The sequence below is a fragment of the Magallana gigas genome, chromosome 5 (assembly GCF_963853765.1).
Source record: "Magallana gigas chromosome 5, xbMagGiga1.1, whole genome shotgun sequence".
NCBI lineage: Eukaryota > Metazoa > Mollusca > Bivalvia > Ostreida > Ostreidae > Magallana > Magallana gigas.
The window spans coordinates 46,338,990-46,344,312 of record NC_088857.1 but is presented as its reverse complement, the minus strand read 5'-3'; the positions used below and the strand labels follow the sequence as shown (position 1 = coordinate 46,344,312).

The 5,323-nt window shown below is 30.0% G+C and overlaps 1 long non-coding RNA gene across 1 annotated transcript; it reads left to right on the top strand.

Moving 5' to 3' along the window:
- Positions 1–381: 381 nt before the first annotated feature.
- On the top strand, positions 382–1,690 carry LOC136275279 (uncharacterized). Its single transcript, XR_010713829.1, has 3 exons — positions 382–791; positions 1,122–1,413; positions 1,561–1,690. It is a non-coding gene; the product is annotated as an uncharacterized lncRNA (long non-coding RNA).
- Positions 1,691–5,323: the final 3,633 nt, after the last annotated feature.

Here is a 5,323-nt window from a genome sequence, read left to right as displayed (position 1 = left end):
GAAGAGTAATACTATCCCTGAGACTGCATGCTATTTTTACTTATTTTGCAAAATTATTTGCGTTTCTTATTTACTTTATGGATTTATGGTTTTATTTATAACAAATACAAAGGTTTTTTGAATAAAAATCTTTAACACAAGCTTCATTCTCATTGGACTCATTGGAATACTTTAATTACCATTATAAATAAAATCACATGTCTAAATATTTCAAAGAGGACATTATAAAACTTCATGTTGGTACACATGCTTAAGTGTAAAATGTAATTAAACAAAGTATTAATTTTTCAGACCTAATTCTTTCATTTCAATTACTGCCTTATAAATGTATGAATTTACTTACTTATGTAATAATGTGATTCTGTGTTTTACCGTGTAATAACAGCAAATACAATATTATACTTATATGTCCATTTTAAGATTGGTTATGCATTTTTACTTTTCAATTGTGGTAGCCCCTAGTACATGATTGCATCAAAATTAATGTTCTTCAGCTAAAACTATTCAGACTCGTCTGTAAGTGAATTAATAAAACAAAAGTTTATGAATTTAATTGAGTATTGTATTTCTATTCTTTTTTTATTGATAAAATTTTTTAACTTATGAATATGGCCTGTATACTTTTCAAGACCCAGACATTCAGAGCGTGGTGAATTTACCGGACACAGTTACAGTGTCTGAAAACTCGGACACGGGAACAGTCGTATTCTACATTCAGAGTGCGGAGCAGTTTGATCTGATAAACCAATACCCAGCTGTCACTTCGGAAGCATTTCAATATGATGCCAGAAGTAAGTATCAGCATATTGTAAATAATCTTAAAAATAACAGCGATAATAAAATGTACTTGGCCTTTCCAAAAAAAACCCAGTATTTAACTAAGGAAAATTCAAACAATTTAGTTCAAGTTGGACACTATCTTTTTAAGGAGGGGGGTTATAATTTAAAATGTCTACAATTTAGAAAGGTTAACTTCAGCCTTAGAGATTTTCCGATATTCAATGTGAGTTGAGGCTGGATTTGAATCAGTTTAATAAAGATTTAAAAATTGCGACAAGACTAATACCTAGTAATTTATGTTTTCAATTTAACTGCATAGTGAGAAAATTATTTCATTTCAGGCAAAACCGTTTCAATAAAAAATGCCAGTCTTCTTGATTACAATGGAAACCATAGAACCTTTGTACTGCGTTTTCAGCAGCGGTTCATAGAAAACAGGCGCAGAAAACGTGCGATTACGGAAGATATTTTATTAGTAATACAACTAGAAGATGTGAAAGAAGCGGGAAGCTTGGCGTCTTTTGGATTTTCAGGTTGCTGTGATGGCGTAGAGACTCTAAGATGGATGGTCCCAGTATGCACAGCCGTTGAATTCCTTGCTTTGCTAATGTGCTTTGCAATTTCGATGATATGGTAGGCTTTATAGATATTTTTTTTTCAAATTAAAGGAACTACTTTCGAAACATCTTGCTTGCTTGATAAAAGTTTTTTGCTAAAAGTTTATTTTAAAAAAATTAGCTGTTGATATATTTAATGATTTGGGTGGGGTTTTTTTTGCAGTTTCATCAAAAAGAACAACCGTAATGCAGTCGAAGTTTTTCGAGAAGGAAAGTAAAAAGCAGAATACCGCGCGATAGCGCGGTATGATAAATTGTCTGCACAATATGGTGTGTTATAGGACCAACGACATCCAAAATTAGCATTCAATGATTATATTTATATTCATATTGATGTCTTTATTTATAAAATATTCTTGTATTATCGCTTTAAAGTCATTATATATGCTCTTAGTCAGGGATATTAAACATAGGTAGAACAGCTACATTAACATGTTAATTAGTTTGCTTTCGAGACAAAACCTGTAGCGCCAGACAACGTGGAACATTCTCTTTTATAACAAATAGATATGATTTAACGATTATTTGTCATATTAAGTACATGTTATTTTTGATGTTTCATTTAATCTCATAACAATAAATACGTTCACAACATGTGATTACGTTTATACTTGTGCTCATGACCTACGTAATGTTTACAGGAAATTGAAAATTGCAGATTTCTAATCAAAACGTGAGGGAAAATATACACCGAATGTAAATCACAGTGCACAATTCTCTGTTTGTGATTTACTTTATATTGGACTTAACTTCTCAAATTCAACATATGTATTTTAGTATTTTTCTCACAATCTAATACTGACAAAGTTATTTATTTACTAATTTTGTAATTAGTGATTTTTGGGACTCAACGTTTGAAATTTCAAAAGAGACAAAGTGTAATGAAAAATGACAATAGCAAACTGTCAATCATCTCAAAAATCCATAGCTGCAACGTAGGGCTACGTAGTTGAACGGTAAGCTAGCCTAGCCGCTACGTAGATATTCGTAGCCTAAATATCAAATTCAAGATGGCCACCTTAGTTACCACTTTGTAACAAACATGAAATTTATATATTTAGTGATATTTTGTTCATTCTTTTAAGTTATAATGAATTTTAACATACATATTTCCGCTTAAAATTAACAAAGTTTGTCGATGTTATTAGTCCTTAGTTAAGTATTTCCAAATCTGAGACCTAGCCGCTAACCTAGCGGTCCGTTCAATAGACTTAGATATCTTAAACGCAGCCCTGGTGCCTAGGAGGAGTAAACATCCTCTGCTGACCGGTCACACCCGCCGTTTGCTCCTCGTCGTAATCGGGAAAAAAGTCCGTAGACAATTAGGCGATTATTTATGGTCTAACAATTAGTATGGAAAACGTTTGACAACATGCAACCCAGTGGAAGATTGTATTTGCTGAAAATGTCGTTGTATCGACAATAGAACTTACAAAATGATGCAAAATATCCAAATCAACGCGGTCACATATCTATGTATTTAAGTAGATAAGAATCATGATTTGAGTATTATGAGGTGATCAATTACAGTCGGGAGTGATAAAATTTTATGAAGCTCGAAGGGCTTTTATGATAAATATGATCACGCCCAACCGATTAATCACCTCATGATATTCAAAAAATGATTTCTGAATTACACGATTTTCAGCAATTGTACGATTACGTATTTAAATGGTCATTGATAAAATGTATTGGTATAAATGATATACCGGTATTACAGAATGGATTCGTAGTTTGATTTAATATAAAGACACTGGAAAATGTACATATATGTATTTAAACATCATACCCCCTTTTTTAATTATACATATAATAAAGAATTAAATATAATTCTTTGATATTTATAAGGATATTTATAAGGTGATCAAATCTAATAATTCTAATCTATGGTAGATATGATCACTCCGACCGTATTTGATCTCACAATATTTAAAGAATGATTCCTTATTACATACTTTCCCTCAATTAAACGATTCAATATAAGAATAGTGTCATTGATGAAATGTATTAGTCAATACCTTACAAGACAAATTCATAGTGTATCATAGACAAAGACACTTGAACATGCATATATAGTAAAATCAAAACAAACGTCTAGATATGCAATATCAATATTGATTTTAGTTCTACGTGGATTCTTAATCATCTGTAATGTTTATGATAAGATTAACGAGAGTTTATTTCTTTATTTACTGTAACAACCAAGATAAACTAGGTCAAAATGTAAACATAACCAAGCTTCCTTGCGTGACAAAACATTTAGTCCAGTCCAGGTATATGGAGGTTATATTACAAGAGCAATGTAATCCAAGGATATTGATTCATAAAAAAATAACATTTCATTTTTATTTTAATGTAAATACTTGGTGTGAAGAATTAATACATGGTACAATTTGGCTTGGTGTGTGGTGTGTGTCCTCATGCACTGTGTGCATTCGGGTGCAGATCATTTAAATCCATTAAATCCATACGTTTTTTGAAATATTTTGATCATTTATTTGAAATAAATGTGTCTTTTCCTTTTAATTTCATTTTTGAAAAATGTTTTGAATTATTGACAATTACTTCCTGGTACATGTAATAAAGACTATGAATTTTTATTGCGCCACACAGAGAGGAAAAAAAAACCGGCATAATAGCACGATTTGTTACTTGTGTTAATCAGTTTGTTTTCCCCGAGAATATTCTTTGGAGGCATTATTAAAGATGTGAAATGTTTACAGTAATACAAGATAATAAACTATTAATATATCTGACTTTTCCTTAACATATTTTGTAATTATTTTATGCAATAGATTTGGACATGTTAAAAAAATTATTAGCATTCTCTCAACGTGCTTTCTTTTTACGTTTATACGTGACATATATAGTTTGCACATTATCAATAATGTCAATACTATACTCAAGAATAAAAATGTGTACTTAAGAAAGCCGTATTAAGTTCAAGACTTTGCAAAGCTTTTTATGTTCATGCTTTCGTATGTGCAAAATTTTAAGTTTCTTTTGTATTGTATTTATTCAATATTAACATATGATTACTTGAACATGTATAGCCAAATATAACGTGTTAAAGTCATGAATTTGTTCAAATCATAGCAAGGTATTAAGTTTACTGATTTATGTTATTATACTTTCTTGTTAAGGAAGGAGTCTTTTCGTTATCAAACATACTTCTTATAATAAGAAATGCATGAAGTTTTGACACAGTCAAACGGATCATATTACTTAATGATTCTATCAGTTTAATTAAATTTGACCTTTTTGTTTTCGGATAAAGGTCAGGTCAAGGTCACTACCTTTTTCCTCAACGTAAAGAGTGATAAAAATAAGTGTAGCTCTTTATAGTTCTGTAGACATTTGTTTAAGATTTGAAGATTCAAATCTTCAATGAAATCATAGACCATGAGAGTGTCTATCAGCTTATACTACTAAATTGGAATAAATATTTATACTAAAATTGATATTGCTTAGCCCGCATTTCCTCTAATTTTCTTAAATTTTGAAGAAATTTTGATTATTTTTTTATGCTTCCAATAATAAAATATTTCTAATTTTTATGTATTATGAAGACTTTATATAAAGATATAAATTGACAGAAAAGCTAATATATTGACCGTTTCATAAGAGAGAAAAACTGATTTTAGTGATTTTTTCACAAAAATCAATGTATAGAATGGGCGCATTAAAAAGCTTATAAAAATGTTATTTGAAAGGCAAATCATATTTTAAAAACATATTCCGAAACCCAAGTATCATATTATAAGTTCACATTAGTAAAAAAAATCCAACATTATTGTTATTGTTTTTAAAATGCTAAAACAGACTCATTATATGTATATATTCTGCAGCAATTCTGAATTGCGCAACATGTGATATTTTCCTACGCCAATATTACACCAAAAATATAGTCCTTGTTCCATTCTAAA